Source organism: Ambystoma mexicanum, chromosome 6q (genome assembly GCF_040938575.1).
Source record: "Ambystoma mexicanum isolate Mex_15411 chromosome 6q, UKY_AmexF1_1, whole genome shotgun sequence".
NCBI lineage: Eukaryota > Metazoa > Chordata > Amphibia > Caudata > Ambystomatidae > Ambystoma > Ambystoma mexicanum.
Window position 1 is genome coordinate 1,319,971,729 of NC_090937.1, and position 24,413 is coordinate 1,319,996,141.

Below are 24,413 nucleotides of genomic sequence, written 5' to 3' on the forward strand. Positions count from 1 at the left end.
TTATTATTAGCCACCCAAAAAAATAAGCATTCTCCTATAAATATTCTAGTACAGGGGTCTGTAGATTACAATATTTTGGACTATGATTCCCATGATCCGTCACCACTGATTATGCTGTTTGGCCTGATGTGCTGTGTAGGCTAAAACATCTGGAAAGACAAAGGTTGTATATCCTGGTTCTAGAAGGATTTCTGAAGGAGGACGTGCTCCAGATCCTCACAGCCTTGAATTGTACAGTCACGGCTTGGGGGGGGGGGGGGTGGCATGAGCTTTGGGGTCACAATTGTGTTTCCAACCTATAATGGGGATTGCATTTAGTCTAGATCTTATCTAGGTGCTCCTGAGCTTGTGGGCCTGGATTTTGTTTGCAAAAACTGTAACCTCACGGGGGTCAACAACCTGGATACAATGTGTCAATAAGTGCTTTGGGCCACTTCTGAACAATCCGCGACACAGAAAACGAGCTGGTGAAAGCTTCCCTTATGAATGTGAAGCGTGAAGCTGAAGTCAGACGAGAAGTAGGAGTTGACTTGTCCATCCCACTGAGCACAAATGCAGGCATACGCCTGTGTGTTTGGTGACTATTCTTCCAAGTAGCTAGACTATAAGTTCCAGGAAGACATCACCAACAGAATAGCAATCAAGTTCCCTGTGGAAAGGAGGCTTTCCACAGGCAATCATAAGATCTTGGCTATCGAGGTCTGGTCTAACATGGCCACATGTTTATTCTAGTGCTATTGGTGTTCCTTAAATCCGTAAGGTGCAGTAGGTCGCGTCTAACTGGGTTCGTGGTTTAGCCAAGTGAGGACCACATGAACAGGTAAGTATGATGAAAGAACCCAGAAAAGACAGTGCGCCCAATGTTACAAGGTGATTTAATATATTTAGAAAAGAGCACTTTTCTAAATATATTAAATCACCTTGTAACATTGGGCGCAGTCTCTTTTCTGGGTTCTTTCATCATACTTTCCACAGGGAAGGCACACTTCCCCAAAGCCTTACAAACAATTGTGTCACATTTCTGTAAGCACAGATGCAAACATTCCAGTTGGAGCACCCTAATCAACACAGGGAATGAATTGCACCAAAGCTGTGTAAAAATCTACGATGTTAAAAATCCATCTAAACCTTTGGTTTAGCGCATTGGCCTGCGGGATGCCGCACTAACACCTGACCTCTGTGACACTCTAGAGTGTTGATAAACTATGCTTGCACTCCGGCAGGATAGTTGGGGAAAAACACTGCTCATGCTGTGTTCTTCACCATTTTCCACTACCCCTTCCAGATGGTCTTCTTCAGTCGGGTACACAGGGCTTAGCCCGTACCCTGGGGTCTTCTCCCGAACTGCCCTCGTTTCTACCCAAGCTTGGAGGCTGGTCAGCAACTCAGGTTTATTAACCTTAGTGCTGTGGGGAAGTCCCCTCTCTTGACATAGGACATGCAGGACATCCTTCCTCATGCCTTTCACAGTGTCTATGTCAAGATCCATGATTATTTAACAATACATAGCAGTGTCTAAAAGTTGCCTGCAACAGTGCTTTTATCGTTGTGTGACTAATCTGTGTGCAAGGCATCAACTCGATCAGACCGCCTGCCACCAATGTGATGAATCAACATCTGGGGAACCAGCACTCCTGGGAAGAATATCGGTTTCCAAACCATCAATCAGCCCACCACCTAAATTACACCAGAAGGGATCTGAACAGATTGGAAACACAAGCAAATTTTAAACCTCCTTGTCCAATTTTGGTAACGTGGACGAAAAGGCAGGGTTATCTCTGCAAGGCTGTGGATCAGTGGTTAGTTGCAACACAATGAAAATACAATTATTACACAATGATAAAAGGGACTGTCCAGGTTGTATAAACATATCTACTTTATTATTATCACAACAGATCATTCTAACACACTATAAAATTTAACCCACCCTGTAAAGGAATGCAGAAGACAGACAGTTTCAAAGAAGGAAAAGGGATGCACTCTGGATACTGACAGGCGGGAAGTCGGTATAGTAAATTAATTGCAATAGTTCAACGGTACTTGGTTTCAACACAAAGAAGAGAAATAGGTCATAAAATGTCACTAGGGGCCTTTGGATAAGGACCAGGGGAACATAACCACAATGTAGCTTTTGCTGTAGGCATTCTTGGCACTCGACAGGGCTGAGTCTGTTTCAGGGCTCTTTGCAGCTTCTGCGACATGGTTGAAGACGGGTATCAGGTGGCAGGCAGTTCGGCGAGCAAAGCTGGACAGATGGCTGCATGCTGACCTACACACAGGCTCAGGAATCATTGTCTCAGTGCTGGTCAGCAGTTCTGAAGCACTGGTCATGGCAACTGGGATGGCTTTAGCGACTGCGGCATAACAACAGTCAGCGGTGCAGTCGGTTGCAGCTGGAGGGGCTAGATTAGCTCGAAAATGTCCTTTAAGGCAGATGTCCGCAGCTGCTTGTTGATGCACTCCCCCTAGCTTCTTCACTGGGTTTGTGTCATCCTTTACGGCATATGGCCGAAAGCTGAGGAGAGTGTTGCAGGTAGCGGCCTTGCCCTTAGTTTGGCTCTGAGACTCTTGGGCACTTCCCACCTAGGAAGCTTGCTGCAGAGCCTAGCGGGGCACGCTGTGTGCTGGCTGAGTACCGGTTCTGGTCCTGCTGGAGGGTCTCCTGAATTCAGTATCTCCCTCTGTTCCCTGGAAGATGTTTAGGGGAGGCATCTTGCTTCTCTCTTGGAAGTCCTGGCCTTCCTTCACTTGCGGAAGATGAAAGGCCGACTGTACCTTCAGCAGGGTCCAATGCTAAGTTCTTCGTTCTGCTGCTGGTGAAGCCTTCAGACGATCTCCCAAAAGAGGTGCTCAACCCTCTTTTAAAGCCAAATGGACCACAGGGATTGGTGTAGGCTAAGCCTAACTTAATGAACCAATACTGGGTCCCCACCAACAATCTCCTGTATGCATGAGGTCATAACCAGAGTGCTTTGCAACTGAAAACGTAAAGGGGTAAAAACATGTAATACAAAGTCCCACCCATCTTTCTTTCTGTTGTGGATCATAGATTCCCTCTGGTTAATGGCGCTCTCTGTGGTTCCTGATTAAAGCGGCAGGTCTGTCTTGAAGCTGTTGTGAGACCAGACTTTCTGGCTCCGTCAGTTCACATACTCAAGACTTCTGAATGGTGTCTACTGGGGATGCCTACTGTCAACATGCAGTCCCAGATATGACATCTCACTGTCAATCGATACTGAGGGCGGAAGCTGACATCAGGTTGACACAGTTCATTTGAAAGGGTGTTGGGGTTTCCTGTCTCCTTTGTTAGCGTCTGTAGCCAGGCCCCATGTGGACCTGTTTGAATTAAACTCTGATTATTATGTGAATGCTGCCACCAGCATCACAACAAAAGGAAAGGGCAGATCCATGGAGTCTTTGTTTATTTGGCTGGCCATGGTAGGTGGAAGATTTGTCCCTCCCCCTTCTGTGATGGCATGATGTACTCCTAGCTGTCATATCCCTAATAAATATGACAAGGGTTTTGTGCCTGTAAGCTGTGTCCAACCAGAGTACACTGGTCTATGCGTGTGTTGTGCGGGGAACATAGGAAAATGTGTGCGGATTAGCCCCAGGTTGATCTACCATCATTCAATTTCATTTAAAATGTCCACAAAGTCCAGGCGAGGGCACACCCACCGTGCGAATGGTTGAATTCCTCACAGGTGCCATATGCGATGACTAGGCAGCTAGTCCCAAGTGCACTCTCCCTTTCCAGGCTGCCACTTCAAAGGAGTCTTGTAACCTGGTCATGAAAGTCTCCATGAAGAAAGGCTGTACCCTTATTAGCTATCCATATGTCTTCTGCTCTAATTAGCTATCCATATGTCTTCTGCTCTAATGATCAGTTGCCACGCTTTGCTCATCAACTTTTTATACAGGGGTAAATGAGTAAGAAGTGGTGGGTATTCTTGATCATCCCCAGGTTACAGCTATGTAAGCCAAGTGTAAGCTAGGGTTGTTCATATTCCTAGATTTTCTAACATGATAAAGCTGCAACACGTTGCAGTGATCCGAAGCAAACAAAAGTCTCTCTTGTGGCCTGTTTAGCACCTGTATGTAAGGATGCATATCAACACAGCTTGAGTGCACATCTGCCCGTGGAAGGGTGTCCTATTTGTGCAAGGCACCAATGTGCATGTTAGGGAGCATTTTCATTTCTGTGCTAATTCCCTTCATCCTTAGAGACCCCCAGCTCTTTTGCTGGACTTAAGGACGTTTTAATTTTAACCCTGAGTGAGTGAGACCTTTTACCCACTCTCTCATGTGTTTTGACCTGATTTGTTTTATGTGTTTCCACTGTTTTTGGAGTCTGACAAAATCCATAGGCATCTACTTTGTGTATGATGACACACAGCACCTTCAGAGCAGTGTCAGAGAAATCCTTTAGATTTCTCATAAGGTTTAACTACCTTTTTTTGTGTGAACTACAATTCCCAAGAATAGTAAAGTGAAATTGACTATACTTACCTTTTTGCTTTGTAGGTCCAGCACACACCATCGTATGTGGAATGCTGCAGAGTTACCTAGTAGCCCCTTATCCTACATTCTCATATAACATTTTTATGCTACCCTCACTCCTTTAAATGGCTGGTGCCATCCTACCATGGTGTGTTTCTACCACAGGCTGAACCCTCAGCTGCAGTACAGCGCCCAAGGGTGACCACTTCATAAAAATGGGCGGTCTTCTTTTTTTGCTATTTTTCTGTTTGTGAGGTCTTTCTTGGGTTTTACTCTGTGCGTTGAGCCAGGTTTGAGCACTTTGTTTGTTTTGCCTTTGGCAGGCTTCAGGCCTGAAGCCTGCCTCTGGCTCCAGTGTGTCTGGAAAGGCAAGATGTGAGGGAGATTCCCGAAACTCTCCTGTCCGTTGTCTCTAGGAGTGTCTGAATGCAACCAGTCCTGATTGGCTGGCTGGCTGTCCTTTCAGGACAACCACCCTGCTGTGTGATTGACAGCCTACGATGTGCATAAATGGGAGAAACCTGCTTAAAAGGCAAGGGTTTTGGGATTAGAGGCAGAGTCGACCACTGGGAAAAACACCTGACGAAGAAACCTTGAACGAAGCTTGCTGCATCCTCCTGGACCTTTGAATTGCCCGGTGAAGCCCTGCTGCTGTGCTGAAACTCCTTTATCAATTTGTCAGAGAAGCTCTGGAAGGGATGACTTCTTCTCTTGTGTTAGTGGGACCAACTCACCCCAAGAAGAACTCCACTGGACCATCTTCCCTGATTGGCTGTACTTCTTTGCTGCTGCAAGAACTGAGTGCCAGGGTTTGAGTAATCCATAGTCGAGTGCAATGTCTGAAATCCGGCCAGTCTCCTAAGGACCCTCCAGAAGCAGAACGACCAGAACTTGAGTCCCCTCACCAGAGTATAGGACCCAAGGAGTTAAGGAAGCCCAACCGCTATCCATGAACCGCGATGGTGCTGTTTACTAAGCGCTGAAACCGCAAAGTGCTGCTGTACGGAAAAGAGTCTGTAGCTGCCAACGACCACCCAACTACCGCCGCAGGAGCCCTCCAGATCTGCTCCCTCTTGTCCCCACGACTGAGGCTCATGAACACGGGATCTGCACCACTGTAACAGGACAGAATCCAGCTGGACCACTCTTCTTCAAACCAGAGGTACTGTTTAGACGTATGGTACTTACCTCATTGTCTTTTAGCTGTGCTGTTCTCAGATGGGAATTGCAGTGGCCTACTTTTAGAGTTGATTCCAACTCTCCTTTCACATGCTTAACAGCTTATGACCCTACAAGTGATTTTCTAACAAACTCTCTAACTTTGTGCAAGACTTTGATTCTAAGAAGTGCATCAGCTCCATAGACGGTTTCAAATTGACTTTGGCTGTCCTGGCTCCCTGCAGACTCTTCTAGCCCATGGACCTTGAAATGGTTTGTCCCTCATAGGTGGTGCTTCTTTTAGACTGTTATTGCTAGGAAAGGCTTGTCTTGATTTTATTGCAAGATTTAAGTGTCCTCACATATACTGATAACCTGTTTAAACTTTTTCCTTCCCTAAACCTTTCCTTTCTGCAACCTCAGACTCTGCAAAGTATAACTAGTGTGATATATAAATGCCATTACTGTCCTTGTGATTGAAGTCACCTCAGGGTGGAGGAATTGTGTAAGAAGCATAACCAAGGATTATCCACTGACTTGTTTTGATTCTGAAAAGAAATTTTAAAATGTAGTTACATGGTTACATGAATTGCCTTTTTAAAGAACGCTTATTTAAAACTTTATGTTAATTAAATAAATAATTATTTATAAAAGAAATGAACTGGTGGTCCACGAGGTAGCCATACCGTGGAGATGAATGTGGATGCAAAAGTTACTCAAACATCAATAATCGAAATGACTCAGGTAGTTGGCAAAAAGGTTAGTTGTTTTAATTTCAATGACCTAAAACAGGGAGTACAACTGACATCAATGGACGTCTCAGTGCATGATTTCTCAATTTGCTTCAGAAACAAACTCTTATTTATAGTTATTTATAGTAAAAACTTGTCATTGATGATATCAATTTACGTATCTACTAACATCCTATGTGGCAAACTACAAAAACCTAGTGGCAATTGTGATTGGGTCTTAAGAAACATCTAAGTATACGTTCCATACTACTCTAAGACAGTAATAGGCTCCATAACATCAGGTGGGGAAACTAAGCCCTCCCCTAAACCAGGTCACTCTGAACGTCATTAAATACACAACGTCCCATTGTTTCCACAAACTATAGGACCCTTCATCAAGCAGCCCCCTACAATTGGTTGGCACTCTTACATCCGTCATTACTTTTCCACCTACGCTAGCATCACACAGGCTATGCTTCCAGGTGCTGGTGAGCTGGTCAGAACCATAGCTTCCCACCAATTAGCATATCATCTATCATCACCTCAGTAGTCTGCTGTCAATTAAGGCTTTGAACTTGTCCTTGGAAATGTTCTTTGCTCTGGAGAATTCAGGGGAGTGAAGGCACGCTCTGCCCTCATGCGTAGGTGTGGTTGTCATGTTTGTCCAACTTCATCCTTCCACATGACTGAATACCACAAAACTGAGCTATAGTGTATTTATAATACTGTTTTCTACTAGACCTCAGACGTCTTCTTTGTATTTGTCCATCCCTTCTGAAACAGAAGTTTAATTCTTTCACACAATTTGTATCTAATGTCTGGTCATCCCAGTCTGATACAACTTTGGCTGTTTGGGGCTCATCCAGCCTCACCTTTCTGAGTTTCACTCCTGTTAATCCAATTTCTTTTACAACTGGGACACACTGGTAAGGCCTTCCTTTCTTGTCCAGCACTGCTATAATACATAGTGGAAATATCCATTCTGTACTCATTCCTCTATATGTATACATTGACGCATGCTGCAATCTCTTTACTATAAAGCTAGCCTCAAGAATACTTTATCTGCTTGTGTTTCTTTGCATATTTACACATGTAAAATGACGTAATATCTTCATCGTTTCTGTAGCATAAGTTTCTTCATCTTGAGCCCAAGATGTCACTTATCATTGATACTTTCTTGATGCCTTATAGAATATCTGCATTCTCTTGTCTCTGCATCTCTTCTATGTACATCAGCCTTGCTTTGTGTGTGACGTCATCATTCTGCTCTTTCATTCATCTGGGATTTCATTCAAATGGCCATCATACTGTTGGGTATGCAGGTATGGCTTCCTTAATGGGAACCTTGCTTCCAGGTTTCTCCTTGTTGTCTGTAGTTTCAATGGTGCTGCACGTGTCTCACACTCTGGTTCCCAACATATAGGCAATATGGTCGAAGTGGTTGAGGTGTGGGTACTTGGCTCCTTCTCTACACTCTCCCCTCTGGGTGATTCATTGACCACTCTCCCATCATCTTTCTTATCTAGACATCCTCATCTGAAGAAATGCTTCTTGGGATCCATATCTTTATGACTCCTTTCAGGCATCCAGCTGATTTTACATGCTCATCCTTGTTCCAAGTCATGGGCATGCACTGTCCACTTGGGCTGCAATAGATCCAATTTCCTACAAACTTCTTATGGTTCTTTCGATACAGGAACTTTGTTCCCTCAGGTGCATGAATACTGGCTTTCACAAAGTCTCTGTTTTCTTCATCTGTCAAATCTCTGGCTTTCCATCCTGATTCAACACTGATCATGATTTTCATCCCTATGGCATTCTTTGCTGTCTTCTTGCATTGTGAGATTATTACTTTGATCACACAGAATCCAAACAATACCATCACGATCAGGGCTCCAAGGAACTTGAATATGTCTGCCATCTACTGTGGAACCCAAGAAAAGAGCGATCCAAACCAGCTATCATCAGCAATGTCTTCTAGTTTGTCTATCATCTGGATGTGTAGCTTCATCCGCATCTCTATGGCCTCAGTCAAGGTGCCATTCTCGTCATCATGAGTAGGTATGAACATGCAACATAATTCTCTGATTTTTGCACAAACACCTCTATCCATAGCTGTGATCATGTCCAGGACCCCTATTCTGATGGGCCATCAGTCATATCGCTCTCAGCTCTTCCCTGATAACATTGAATCCCTTTATGGTAGTGTTGATTGTCTGCAGCAATTCCCATCTGGTAATCTGCAGCCATTTGGTATTTGCTTCAACCTAGAAACTCGGCATAACGATCAAAGTGAATATCGACGAAGTCTGGCTGAACAACCTGTGTTCATATGGGATGGCATCAAATGCTTCTATTGACTTGGCACAGAAATAGTTCTCTCTCTTTATTCAATTCATCAGCTCTACAGATCTCTTCTTCCTCAGGTGAGCATCTTCTTTTTGGAAACTTTCAAAGCTTAAGTCACTTTTAGGAATCACCAATGCTGGAACATAAACATTCACTAGTGAGCATTTTCCTCCCCAGTCTTTGGGTAGCTTCATATAAGCTCTGGATCCACAAGCCCAGTATTGATCCATGATTATTGCTGTTCCAATGTTCATTCCTTGTGCCTCAAATATTCGACCACAGTTCTGATTCTCTCCAACTTTTCTTGTGCCATTGTTTCTAAAGCACATGTTTGCACTGTCCAAAGGCACTATCTGCAAGGGTCCTCCTCTATCTTCGACACAGGTCAGTAGTTTACCGAGTTTTGACCATAAAGGCTTGCACAGAATTTGTGCATTCTCAATGGTTGGCTGGTAGTGACCCATTATTACCCAGTATCTGCAGATCACCACACCTTCTTCCCAACCATCTGGTGATAACACTGATCCCCAAATTTGCATCTGGTCTCTGTTCTTCCATCCATGAATTTCTTCTGCTGATTTCCCTGGACTCTTAAGTCTTCTGTTTTCTTCCCATCTGATTTCAGCTCCTTTCACTCCAGGCTTTTTGTATCTGATCACGTGATTCTTAGTATGAGCTCTTAGCCTTGTCTTTGTATCCGGGACATAGTTATCTTCATCTGGATCCGTCCATTCAGTTGCTTATTTGAGATAGGCTGTTCAACCCATTAACTGGCCTCTTGTGAGACAGAATGCTAGATGTGACATGCAGTGTGCAGTCAGGATGACTATTTCAATAGCTATGAAGAGCTTATACTTCCCGATGCTATAAGGCAGGAGTGCACATATAAAGCATTCCTCCGTTGAGGTCCTCCTTCCCACTTCTTTCATATACTGATACCATATGTTATTCCCCAAGTATGCTATACTGTCCAGGTAATCATTCTACTCATCATCCTCCCTAGCACTTCTCTTATGGGTTTCTATAATCATCTCATGAAGTATGTCAGCATAATTAATTCTTACTGGACCAATCATAGGAACATTTGCCAGTGTGCTAGGTGTTTTTACATGTGCTACCTGTGTAGGCTTGCTCCTAAACAATGTCTTCCTTTGTCTTTCCTTTCGGGCCTGTTTTTGGTGCTCAAGAACTATCTCTATAAAACTCTCTATAAAACTTTTTTGTCTAATGACATTTGTCACAGAATCAGTTATTTTTACATTATCTACTGGAATAGGGATGATTACATAGGGTCTTGGTTGATTTGTAGTTTCCACATCTGTACCCTCCTTCTGCATGGGAGGATACACGGGAATCCTTGGTCTATTGGCTCCAAATAGTATGCAGTGCATACTGTAAGTGAGAGCAGTATTACTATAAATTAAATACATGTGTAAATCACGTACAAGTAAGCCCACTTTTTACAGCAATAGCTTCTTGCACATTGTGGACGTCTCTCGTTATCTGCCATAATGTTGTTGCTATTGACGCTGCCCATTCTTACTCTTTTTATGGAAGGAAAAATGTATTTTAATTGGACAACATAATGCAGTACTCTGGAATCTGCTGAGTCTGCTCCACACGTTCCTCGATCAGTTGGCTGCTGCTGGACGATGAACAAAGTTCCCAATGAAGAAAAAGGAATCGTCCTTTCACCAGACGAAATGCAAATTCTGCTCCAGCAAGAAACAAAGTACTTTAGTCAGTAGACTCTTGGATCTCTTCACTCGAAAATCTCATTCACTTCTCAGTGTTCTTTCAGAATACAGGTTGACTTGTGTTATTATATCTCGTGGTATCTCATTAAGTCCCGCATTATTCCTCGGGTCTCTCCGGATGGCGCGAACATTAGTTTCTCTTCAAACAAGATGCAGGCATTCCTCAATCAGGTAGTAGAACACCCAGCCGATGCAGTCTATGCGCATTATCATCCGATATGGGCATTTGTGTTTTCCCCACTGTACTCAGGAAGCTGAAGAACTTGCTCTATTATAGCTGTAAGCAATCTCCTCACAGGTTCAGGAACAGATGAAGGCTAGTAGTTCTCCCCACAAGTGCAGGGTATGCAGCAAAATGAACAGAAAAACTGCAGGAACTACCCATGAGACGTTGTCATTGGGCACCACCAAGGGCACTTCCAAAAATAAATTAAGTGAGAAAGGAATCGGGGGAACTGCTCCATTTTCCAATCGTCGAAAAGGAACTCCAAATCTGGCATGCGTTCCTTCACGATCAAGACTTAAATATGTCTCAGTCCGATGTCAACAAACTCCTGTGGCTCAAGAACAAATAGCTTCCCTTAACTCCTTTTTTAGTAGCTGAAATGAGTGTCCCGAAAACAAGCCACAGTCCAACATACTCTTTATCTGTTTATTCAACAGCTTCTGAGTCCTTCTTCCTCGTCATGGATCTAGTCTGCACATGCTGATGTTCTTCCCCAATGCTTGCTTCCGATAGGGGTTGGGGTTTAGGGGGTTCTCCAGCGTAGATTCGAACCTGTATTGCTATGCGTCATCTTGAGCGCGTTGCCACTGAGCCATACTACCCATGCCAAACTCATATTCCACATACGAGTGACTGAATCTGCTGCCATGCCCCACAACAAGGACGATTGTGTCCTGGTTCCAACTCTCTAAATACCACTCTTAACTTGTACTAAATGTTGCCAGTAGTGTTTTGCCATTCCACAGACTCCTAAAATAGAGTTCCAAGTTTAGTTGTAAGAGGAACAACTATAATCATTTGATAAAGCTAAAGCAGATATGGTGTATGTACCCACCTTGCAGATTTTCTTTTCTGAGAAGTAAATGTTCAATGTATCAAATGCTAGTAACAAGGGGACGTATGCAGTTCTTCCTTGGAAGGGTCTCAAGAGAAGCCTGTAGCAGCATGTTCTGTGCAATCGGCGAAGCACACCTATTCTGTGATCGAGAAAGAGGAATTGGCATGTGGGTTTACAGCATTTTTGTACATTTTAATGGGATGCCACTTTCACCATTGACACTGATCACAAGTATTTTGTTCAGGGTGCAACAACATCTAGATTAGGCCTTGTCGACTGGCCTGTCTTTCAAATATGCTTCAAGTATTGATATTAATATTTTATTTGTATTGCGCTCATACACATGTTTTTCAGAGCGCGACAAGGCAAGGGAGGGGAACAAGGGAGAATGAAGTCAACGATCTTACTAGGCCCAGTGACATTGAGAACATGCAAGTACATAGTAGCGGGAAGTGCAAGGGGAAGGTGGGAAGTGGAAAGTGCTGTGCAGAGGAATTAAAAAAAAACAAGAAAGGTGTTACGGAGTAATATGCGTATCTATAGGCATGCGCAAGCCTTGTTCCGGCTCGCACATATGCGTTGAATAAATGGGAAGCCCGTGCGGGCAGTTGCCACCGGGACCCCGCATCTGACAAGACACATCTGTGTATTCTTGTGTGCAGGTGCGTGTGAATGCTACAGAGCGGCCTGGGGCGCAATATCAAAGCTAAAATTGGCGACGAGGAAGGCCCTGAGTGGGGGGGAAGAGTTCCTATACATCTGAGGATACTTTTCACGACACCCACTAGACGCCGACTCCTACGTGGCACACGGGGCCACCATTTCCCACAAAATACACAACGGTTGCGGCCCTCACGGGTGCTTGTGCACCGATTGTGCTATTTTATAGCTACATTTTTGGAACTTCCACAGCTAACCCTCAAGAGATGGCTGTGGCTACAAGTACATTTTGAACTGCTACAAGGCCTTCTACATGAGTGCTGTTTGAACTGCGACAAGGGCCTTCTCCACGACTTTCTGGACAGTGGTGCCCACCCTGGGTGCTGGTTTGTGGCAGGTTGCCCAGCCTCACTCCCAGTATCTCCCACGAGGGGAGCAGACTTGCGGCCTCGACATCAGGGTGATTTGCTTGTTCAGTCTGAGAGCATGTGTGAACCGGTTGATGTTGCTGCCTAAGCCCAGCTTCCACGAAGACAGCAAAGGGCTCTGGCACCCATGCCTGAGTTTGACCTATCAGGACCCCCGTCCAAACTTGGCCCCAAGTGGCTCTTGTTGGTCAAAAAGTTGGAGATGTTTTTTCGGGCCACCGGAGAGACTGAAAATAATGCCAAGGTGACGACCATGCTATATTCAGCAGGATCAGGGGTACATTGCATCTTCGAGTCGCTCAAATCACAGGCAACTACATATGCTGACGTTAAGGATGCCCTCCAAGAAAATGTTCTGCCCCTGGCAAACCAGGACTTCGACAGGTTTGTCATGTGTGCCGAGAGGCAATCTGGGGAAGAGACTCTAGACTAATTCTGCGGAAGGCTGAGACAATTAGCAGGCACATGCAGATGGGAGAACGAAGAGGGAACGGTGAGGAATCAGCTCCTCCAGGGGTGTAGCTCTGGGGAACTCAGACGTCAGGTGCTACACGAAGTTGGCCTGACGCTGGCCCAGATCTTGGACATAGGAAGGGCCTATGAGCTGGCAGAAAGCAGAGGCGCCAGAATGGACACCGCTGTCCGTCCCGGTAAGAGTGAGAAGGCATTTGCCATTGGATGCTTGCCGATGAACACTGCTCAGAAGCCACGTTAGACTCCGAAAAGACCATAATCTCAAAAATCTGAACAGCCACATCCCTGTCAATACTGCAGCTACGACCTTGCGCACACTGGTGAGTGCCCGGCGAAGCTAAGAGTGTGTGGATGCTGTGGGGTGTCGGGACAATATGCGAGAGTGAGCAGGGCAGCCATCCCTGTTACTGTATCGAGGGGCCCAGCGAGAATCAGCAGCGGCCCGAAGAGACAAAAGAGTGTTGCCACAGTCGAACAGGAGATGCAGGAGCTGGACATCACAGAAGAGGAGGAGGACAACAAATCCGGACCACTGAAGCAACATCAACCAACTTGCATGGTGAATATTGAAAATACACTGACACCCATGCTGGTAGACACTGGAGCATCCCTGTGTGTCCTGGCAACAGGACACTATGAAGCCCTACGGGGCCCACAAGCGCTCAAAGGGACCAAGGCCAGAATCTACACATTTGGAGGCAACACCCCAATACCACTACAAGAGGCATTTGTTACGTCAGTCACCCATGGCCAGAATTCCATCAAAGCCAAGTTCTTTGAGACGGAGGTCAGCCCGCACTCCCTGTTAAGCTGTGCAGCATCCAAGGCCATGAACATTGTCCATTTTGCCATGTCCGTTTATTTGACCGACATACACAACATCACGGAAAGATATGTCGACATATTCCAGGGCGTAGGCAAATTAAAGGATGACCCAATACGTCTTCACATAGACGAATCCATGAGGCCAACGGACCTGAAGCATAGGCAGATCCCTTTTCACCTGAGCACTCAGGTTGAACAGGAACTACAAACACTGGTCGACATGGACATAATTGAGAGAGTTGAAGGTCCTACCCCCTGGGTGTCTCTGATTGTGGTAGCCGCAAAGCCCAAACAACCAGGGGCAGTGCGCATTTGCGTTGACATGAGGCTGCCCAATCTGGCTTTCAAGCATGAGCAACACATAACACCAACGCTTGACGATATTGTAGGGGAACTTCAGGGGGCCAAGGTATTTTCCAAGCTTGACCTTCGCTCAGGATATCATCAGCTGGAGCTGCATCCTGAATCCAGTTACATAACCACCTTTACTATGCATGAGGGCCTCTACCAATACAAGAGGCTAAGTTTTGGTATCTCGTCGGCTGCGGAAACCTTTCAGAATGTGATCAGAGGGGCATTTGCAGGCCTAAAAGGAGTTATAAACTTGAGTGATGACATTCTCGTGTTCGCATCCTCTGAGGCAGAACACATTAAAAGGCTGGACAAGACCCTCGAGAGGATCCGAGACCTAGGCCTGACACTTCACAAAGGGAAGTGCGAATTCTTCCGAGACAGAATAGAATTCTTTGGATTCGTATTCCATGCTGGTGGAATTTCCCCAGACCCCAAGAAGATAAGAGATATCAGAGAGGCGGCCCCCCCAGAATCCCCTTCAGACATTCGAAGCTTTCTGGGGATGGTCAACTATTGTGGCCAATTTATCTGAGTCCTGGCCTCGCTATCTGAACCACTGAGGACCCTCACAAGAAATGACGCCACGTGGGAATGGTCAATGTGGGAATAGAAAGCATTCTACGCCATCAAGGCGGCCCTGACTGTGGAAGAAACCATGGCATACTTTGATCCCAAAAGAGAGTCGGAACTAGTAGTTGATGCCAGTCCCATAGGGCTAGGAGCGGTGTTGCTACAGCCAGACACACAGGGCCAGATGTGCCCGATAGCATACACCAGCAAGGCCCTGACGGACACAGAGAAGAGGTACTCACAGATAGAGAGAGAGGTGCTCACCATTCTGTGGGGCTGCAAGCATTTTCACTTGTACATATTGGGCAAACCACAAGCCGCTGATCCCCATCATGGCGGGGGGGGGGGGTGCTCCAAACCTCATGAATCGAGAGGTGGATGCTATCACTGATGGAATATGGGGTAAAACTCCACTACAGGCCAGGCACAAATAATCCGGCAGGCTATTTGACCCGCCATCCAGGGTCTGGCCAGACGCAGGAGAAAGCGGATGAAGACGACTGTGCAGAGGTGATCCGTCACATAGTAGAAGCTGCTATGCCCATAGCGCTGACCGTACCAGAGCTGGCAGAGGCGTCCCAAGCAGACGAGGGTTTCCAGCTCATCAGGTCAGCGATGGCCAGCGGAAACTGGAAGGGAGTTCTAGCGAACAACACCCGGAGAGAAAGGAGAGCCCAACTAGACCTGCAGGCGCTGTGGCAAGCCCGAAATGAGTCGAGCGGCAGGGATGCAATGAGTGAGAAAGTGCCAGGAGAAACCTCCAACAACCCGACATTTCTGTGGGGGGGACATGCTAGTGCGCACTTGCCATCCTGAAGGGAAGTTGTCCCTAACCTACGAGCCGAAACCCATGGACGTAGCACACATCAACGGATCAATGGTAACAGCTGCCAATGCAAAAGGGACTGTGATACGAAACGCCTGCTACTTCAAGAAGATAGAGGCCGGCCCATCCGACAGGAGTCGAACAAACAATGATCCAATGATCCTGAGTGCCAGTCCAGTATCCTGGGACAGCGAGGGCGGAGGATACCAACCACCACCAGATTCGCCACGTCAGTCCCAGAGTGGCAGCCAAAGGTATCCAAGTCGGGAAGGGCGCCGATGTCCGGCCTGGTTCCAGGATTTTATAATGGACACTGTTCCCTGAACCGCAGGGACGACGTTAATGACCCACGTTGGGTCCAACTGTTGATTGTATGTGTGCACTGCACGTGTTTGCCCCTGTTGGGCCATGTGATAACATGCTGGTTGTCCTCTGTTTGTTCTTTAAAGATAAGGAGGAATGTTACGGAGTAATATGTGTATCTTTACGCATGTGCAAGCCTCGTTCCGGCTCGCGCATGCGCGTTGAATAAATGGGAAGCCCGTACAGGCAGTTGCCGCCGGGACCCCGGAGTGTCAAGACGCGTCTGTGTATTCTTGTGTGAAGGTGCGTGTGAATGCTACACCGCGGCCTTGGGCTCAATATCAAAACTAACAAAAGGTAGTGCAGCCAACAGGTGACAAGTGGGGACTGTAGGGTTGCAAATACAGACCCAAAATGCAAAGGTTGTCAGGTGGCAGTGCAGGTGCATGGCAGGGTGGGAGGTACTTGGGCCCGTAATCAGAGGGTAACCAGGTGCACGATGCCTAAGCAGAACAGATCAACAGGGGAGAGGAAGAGAGAAGACAAAAGCAAAAAGGAAGGTCTGGAGGTGCTTCCGGAACCGGAGATGGTTCTTGTCAAGACAGAAATCTACCCCCAGCATGTTTTTTTGAGAAACGACTGACCCGGAGGGGGTTGTAGGAGGTGCAAAGAGTTTGAGAGGGAAGGTATTTGTGGAGGAAGAGTTGAAGTTATTTTGGACTCAGGCCCCAGAAAGTCTTGTGGACACTGGGAGCCAATGGAGAGATTTCTGGGCTGGAGAGATACAAACCCAGTGCTTGAGACCCAGGACAAGTCTTGCAGTCCTGTTTTGAATGAGTTGCAAAGGGCAGTGAGTAGAAGCAGGTAGATTTAGAAAGAGCCTGTTGCAGTAATCTGTCCTAGAGAGAACCAGAGCATGAGATAGAGTGAGCTTCTGGGGGAAGGAGAGGAAAGGCAGAATACCTCTGAGGGGGTGCAGTTGGAAGTTTGGCTTTTTAGAGACATCAGAAATGTGCGCAGAAAAGGAAAGCATGGTGTGGAAGATGACCCTGAGGGTCTTAGCTTTAAAGGTGGGAGTAGGAGAAGGGCCAAGGGAGGCAGGCCAGAGAGTGACGGGAAAGGAGGATGAAGGTGTGCTGATAAGGAGGATTTCCATCTTTCTAGCATTAATGCAGAGATTATTGGCGGCACACCACTCCTGAATAGCAGACAGGCAGTCCGAGATGAGAGAAGGAGAGGAGGTAGCCGAGGGAAACCTGAAAATGAGTTGAGTGTCATCTACATGTCACTGAAAATTGGAGCAGACAGAGGCAAAGCGATGGGCAAGAGTTGCCAGGTATTGGTTGAAAAGCCAGGGAGAGAGGTTAGACCCCTGGGGAACACCGGAGGTAGAGAGGGAGATAGAGGAGAGGAAGGACCCAAGTTGACCTGGGATGGTTGATCCGAGAGGAAAGACGTCAGCCAGGCCAGAGCTTGATCGATGATACCCAGGTTGTCACGGAGTTGGTTGAGCAAGATGCGTTGGTTGACCGTGTCGAAGGCAGAAGAGAGATTGAGTAGGATGAGGACAGAAGGGATGTTAGAGTCGAGGTTGAAGAGTAGGTCTTCACGGATGTTCAGGAGAGTAGTTTCCCTGCTTCTGGCAGCTCTAAAGCCAGATTGGTGGTATTGGAGACAACCAACAGAATCAGAGTGAAAGATAAGATGCGAGATGGCCAGCTTTTCCAAGAGTTTGCCCAGAAAAGGTGTGATGGATATTGGCCGATATTTAGCCAGGTAAGAAGGGTCGGCTTTGGGTTTCTTGAGAAGAGGGTGCACAAGAGAGTGCTTCAGGGGGAAGGGAAGACTCCCGAGGTGAAGGAGAGTTTGTAGACATCAGCCAAGGCTGGTGCAAGGTTGTCAATGTGGTCCTTGATGGTTTTGGAGGAACAGGGAAGAACCTATTTTGATGAGACTTTCATCGATCAGACTTGTCTAGAAACGTTGTCAGGGGAGAAAGGAGGAAAGGAAGAGAAAGAGGGAGGAGGCGGCTGCTGGAGGGCCAGAGTTTGCAGATGGAGAAGCGTGAAGGGGGGACGAAAGGGTGGACAGGATGTCCTTGTTTGTAGAGATGTAGTGAGAGGCAAGGGCAGAGCAAAGGGCCTGGGAGGCGACAGGAGAGGTAGAGACTGTAGCAGGGTTGGCCAACTCCTTGCAGATTTTGAAGAGCTTGGCCAAATTTTTAGATGCCGCAGAGACGTGGGCTTGGATGTGGGCTCTCTTCTTGGTAGGGACAGAAAGTCCATACCAAGGCCGATAGATAGTAGCCACGGTTAGAGAGTCACCAGGGGATAGAGAAAGCCTGCAGACAAGGCATTCGAAAGAGGAGTATGTCTGCATGGGAATGATAGAGGCAGGAATCCACTCAGAAAAGAAAAGGGCTACCCTGCCTCCGGACTGGGTGGATCTGGGTGCAGAGAGTTTCTTGTAGCCGTCAGGGAGGAGAGTGTCAAAGCTTGTGACAGAGCTGGCCGTGAACCAAGTCTTGGTGGGACTGAGGACATCGAGGTCAAGTTCTTCAAGGAGGCAGCAGATGTCAGAGGAGTGTTTGACAGCAGAGCGAGAGCTGAGAGTGGCAAGATGAATAAGGTTGCCAGCCTTAAAGGTCTTCTGGGGAGGGGTACAAATCAGAGGTACGCCCTGCAGAGGTGAAAGAGCCTGAGGGGGGCAGAAGAGAGGGAAGGGTATGATATAATATTTGATTTATATTGTGCTCATACACAAGTGTTTAAGAGCGCAACTAAGCAAAGGGAGGGGAACAGGGAGAACAAAAATATGATCCTACTAGGCCCAGTGACATTAAGAACATGCAAGTGCATGGAAAAGGGAAAAGGGGGAACGTGCATGGAGGGGGAGAAGTGGAAAGTGCGGACAGAATTGAGAACAGAATAAATAATAAGTGGAATAAATAAATAAATAAATGTGGACAAAAAGGTAGTGCAGGCAGACATGTGGCAGGTGCATGATTAGTCAGGGTATATCTGATAAGTGCAGAGGAAAAGTGGGGGACTGTATGGGTACAGATGCAGATCCCAGTACCAAGGGTGGCCCAGAGGCAGTGCAGGAGGGAGGCAGGGTGCAGGAACTTGGGCCCGAAGGAGAGAGGGTGGCCAGGTGCATGGTGCCGAGAGAGAGAAACAGATCAGCAGGGGAGAGGAGGGGCAAAGGCAGAAACGAAGAGGAAGGTCTTGAGGTGATTCCGGTACCGGAAATGGTTTTTCTCAAGTTTCAGGGGGGCCGGGGACTGTTCCAAAGGGAGGCCCCAGCTGAGGACAGAGATCTGCCCCCAGCTTGTTTCTTTGAAAAACGCCCGACCCTGAGGGAATTAGATGTAGAGGAGCGAAGGGCTCGAGAAGGGAGGTATTTACAGAGGGATAGTTGAAGGTATTTCATTCCCAGGCCCCAGAAAGCCTTGTGGACAATGCAGAGGGTTTTAAATGTAATCCTTGCATTCACTGGGAGCCAATTAAGGGATTTCAGAGCTGGAGAGATACGATCCCAGGGCTTGAGTACAAGGACAAGTGTCGCAGTCCTGTTCTGGATTAGTTGTAAAGAGCGGACAGTGGAGGCAGGATTTAGAAAGAGGCTGGTACAATAGTCCAACCTGGAAGGTGCAGTACAGAGTTTGACTTTTTAGAGATGTCAGAGATGTGTACGGAGAAGGAAAATGAGGAGTCAAATATGACCCTGGGGTTCTTAACCTCGCAAGTAGGGGTAGGAGGAGGTCCAAGGGAGGCCGGCCAGAGAGTGAGGGGAAAGGATGGCGAACGTGTACCAATGAGGAGGATCTCAGTTTTGTTGGCATTTAGACAAAGATTGTTGGCAGCACACCAATTTTGAATGGCGGAAAGGCAATCAGAGATGACGGTAGGCGAGGAGGTGGCTGAAGGAAGCCTTAAAATGAGTTGGGTATCGTCAGCATAGCACTGGAAGTTTGAGAAGAAAATGGAAATGCAGTAGGAGAGAGTTGCCAGATATTGGTTGAAAAGTCAGGGCGAGAGGTTAGGCCCCTGGACACCACAGGAAAAGAGGGAGATAGCGGATAGGAAGGACGCAAGTGTTACCTGGGAGGGTCGATCAGAGAGGAAAGAGGTCAGCCAGGCCAGAGCCTGATCGGTGATACCCAGGTTGTCCCAGAGATAGTTGAGCAGGATGGTATGGTTGACCGTGTCGAAAGCAGAGGAGAGATCAAGAAGAAGGATGCGGACAGAGGGAATGTTAGTGTCATGGTTTGAGAGCAGGTCTTCACAGATGTTCAGGAGAGCAGTTTCCGTGCTTCTGTCAGCTCTGAATCCAGATTGGTGGCTGTGGAGAGAGCCAACAGAGTCAGAAAGTAGGTTAAGCTGGGAGATGGCCAGTTTTTCCATGAGCTTCCCCAAAAAGGGGGTAATAGAAATTGGGCGGTAGTTAGCCGGCCAAGAGGGATCAGCTTTGGGTTTCATGAGGAGGGGATGCACAAAGGAGTTCTTGACGGGGGAAGGGAAAATCCAGAGATCCAGAGGCAAAAAATGGTTGCAGTAATCAGCAAGGGCCGGAGCGAGGGTATCAATGTGTTCCTTAATGGTTTCAGAGGAACAGGGGTGGACATTTTGATAAGGCTTTTATAGATCAGACTAGTCTAGCAACCTCATCCGGGGAGAAAAGAGGCAAGGAGGAGAAAGAGGGAGGGGGGTAGCTGAAGGAGGCACAGACAGCAAGTTGGGAGGGAGAGGGGAGAGGAGTCGAGGCAGAGGAGAGGGTGGACAAGATTTCTTGGGTTTTGGAATGAAAGTGAGAGGCAAGGGCATTGCAAAGAGCTTGAGAGGCAAGAGGGGGGTGGAGACTGCAGCAGGGTTGGCCATCTCCTTGCAGATTTTTAAAAGTTCGGCTGAGTTGTTAGATACTGCAGAGACGCGGGCTGAATGTGAGCTCTCTTCTTGGAGCGGACAGAGAGACGGCATTGCCTTTGGAGCAGGCGACAGGCCAGTTTGTCAGAGGATGAGCAGGAGGCCCTCCATTTCCTCTCAGCCACCCTACACTTTCATTTGAGTGTAGACAGGAATTACAATTGTCTTTAGACTTCAAATGGAGCCTCGTTACAGGAGCAAGAACATCAAGAGTAGAAGAGATAGAGGAGTAGAGAAGGGACAGGGCTGTGTCAGGGTGTGAGTCAGCCTGGGGAGGGGGAGGAGGGGAGAAGGTGGCAGCGAAAGCCTCAAATGACACGCGCTTCATGGGCCGGATGTCTAAGAAGGTGGGTGGCAATCTTGGGGGGAGGAGATACAAAGATGGGAGGAGAGGATGCAATGATCACTCCAGGATAGAGGTGTGGTGAGGGGAGTAGACAGGGGAGGCCAGATGAGATCAAGACATTCAGTGTGTGACCAGTAGAGTGAGTGGGGCCGGAGGGGAGGATATGGAGGGAAAGTGAGCTGCAGAGGTCGCGAAAGAGTGCAGATGAAGAACAGGGAGACTCCAGATGGATGTTGAGATCCCCAAAAAGGAGGAATGGAGTGGTAGAGGCCAGGAGGGAGGAGGCGAGGTCTGCCCATTCAGAGAGAAAAGAAGTGATTTGCCCAGGGAACCAGTAGAGAGTTGCAATGGTGAGAGAGTGTCCAGGAGAGAGAGACAGCCTGCAGGCAAGGCATTCGAATGTCGAGTAGGTCTGAATGGGGATGTTAGAGGCAGGAATCCACTCAGGGAAGATCAAGGCTACTCCCCCTCCAGGCCGGTTTGATCTGCGGGCGGAGATGATCTTGTAGCCATCAGGGAGGAGAGTGTCAAAACTCATGACAGAGCTGGCTATGAACCAAGTCTCAGTAAGACTCAGTACATCAAGGTCAAATTCTTCTAGGACGTGGCAGATGTCAGAGGAGTGTTTGACATCAGAACAAGAGTTGAGAGTGGCAAGATGTAGAAGGTTGCCAGCCTTAAAAACCTTCCGGGGAGTCGTACAAATTATGGGTATGCCCTGCAGAGGGGTGGAGGGAGCATGGGATGAGGCAGAGGGAAAGGAGGGCAAGGTAGCCAAGTGAGGAGAGTAGGGGACAGCTGCAGATGAGAGGAAGTTGATAAGACGGGGGAACCCTCTATCAAAGAGGAGGAGATTTTGCCTGACAGCCTTGCACCATGACAGTGCCATTCAGGTAGACATTAATGATGACTCTGAAGGAGTCAAAGAAAGCCATGAGGACTTCCCAGCGGGTGCCACCATTAATGGGAGAGGAGGATGTAGGGCAAAGCACAGAGATCATATGACGAGTCCATAGATCAAGCGACGGAACGAAAAAGAGAATGTCAGTGAGGGTTTGTCTGGCAGAGGCACTGGAATAGATATCAGCGATGGGGAGGCCTGTGTTGGAAGCCACAATGTCCTTTTTGAATTTCTTCTTAGCAAACTTGGTGAGAAGGGAAGGATAGTTAATAGAGAAGCAGCTGGAGTAGATAGGAGACATAGACAGAGCCATGAGTAAGTAAAGAGAGGATGGCAGTATGAAGAATATGCAAGAAAAGAAAGCTGTAAGGAAAAGTCACTGGGCTAGCAGGTTGCAGTTGAGGTCACCAAATGTGAAAAACACTCCCAAATTGCAGCTACAAAAACACACCAAAATGTGACTTTCAAAAACACTCCCAAATTGCAGTTACAAAAACAGACCCAAATTTGACTTTCAAAAACACTCCCAAATTTGACTTTCAAAAACACTCCAAAATTGCAGTTACAAAAACACACCCAAATTTGACTTTCAAAAACACTCCCAAATTGCAGTTACAAAAACACACCCAAATTTGACTTTCAAAAACACACCCAAATTGCAGTTACAAAAACACACCCAAATATGACTTTCAAAAACACTCCCAAATTGCAGTTACAAAAACACACCCAAATTTGACTTTCAAAAACACACCCAAATTGCAGTTACAAAAACACACCCAAATTTGACTTTCATAGGCTATGCTGAGGCAGCATAGGTGAGTGAAAAGAGGTATGAGTTAGAGGCAGGTGCTAGTACGTAGGCATTAGAGAGCATACAGGGAGACAAGTTAGAGGAAGCAGAGGGGGGAGTGCAGGTTAGTGAGGGAATAAGAAAGGGTAGGCAGAGGAGTATCCCATGGAGAGGGGAGAGCAAGAGTCTAGGTAGTCCAGAAAAACGGCTGTAATTACCAGTAAAATGCACCATCAGAATGCTTAAATAACCTTGCTTTACATTTCATCTTTTAAATAAAATGAGTACCCGGCGAGAGTCAAGCAGTCAACCTTCCCCTCTCCGAGCCTCCCCACGGCTGAGAAGCTGCCTTCACCCCCGCCGGGGACATGGGTAAGCTTTTCTTTTTTTTCTTTCCTCCCTCCTCCCTACCCCACTTACCTTTTTGCTCCTGTGTCCCCACTGGGGAACGATAGAAGGCTCCGGCAGTGTGCACACTCGGAGCTGACCATCCCTTCTCCGTGCCTCCACACGGCTGCAGGCTTCCATCGTCCCCCAGTGGGGATGCAGGTAAATTTTTATTTTTTCTTCCCCTCCCTCCCTTCCGCCCTCCCAACCCCACTTACCTTCTGCTTCTTTTTTTTCTTTATTTTTATGGGAGCATCCGCTCCCGATGGCCGCCATGGAAAGGAAAAACGGACTCCGTTTTCCCTTTCCATGGCGGCCATTTTCTTAGTCGTTTCTTTTTATTTTTTTCTGTCACGAAACGCCGCTGCATTTCCGGGCAGAAAAAAATGCTTTTAGGGCTTTGGTAACGCACATAATGCGGGCCGGGGTACTAATAGCAATATCACGCTTCGCTCGGGCCTATAACTATGGGCCCCGGGGCATTACCTGAGTCGTTAATGCCCCCGCCGCTCGGGTCATATTGCTTAAAAATATTGCCCAACTTTCAATATTGCACATGTGTTTGTGGTAAGAGGCTTGCTGAGAATGAGTGCCACAAGGCTTACTTCCGTTGCTGTGTGACTGTTGCAAAGATAGATGAAAGGATCTTCTATGTCGGATGGGAAAATGGTAAAGGGGGGTGGAGGGATGAGACAGGGAAGCAGGAGAGGAGATGGAGGGGACAGCAGGACATGAAAGGAAAGTATAAGCTTTAAAATATAACCCTGGTGGGTTCATCTGTTCCACTGATTGTCCATCTAGGTGAATACTGCTACCACTAGCCCAAGATATGTTGCAGCAATTTGATCAAGAGTTATTCAAGGCGTTGAAGATGTATGCATGATTAGCTGTGGAGTAATTACAGAAGATGAGTGTAGAACACTGGAAAACATGGATGTAATATTGCTAAAGATTTAGGGCCTGATTTAAATAAATAAATACATAAATAAATAAATGGAATTATGTGGTGGAAAATCTGGACTTTGCATGCCAACCCGCATGAGAAATCACGTTTGTTGATTCATG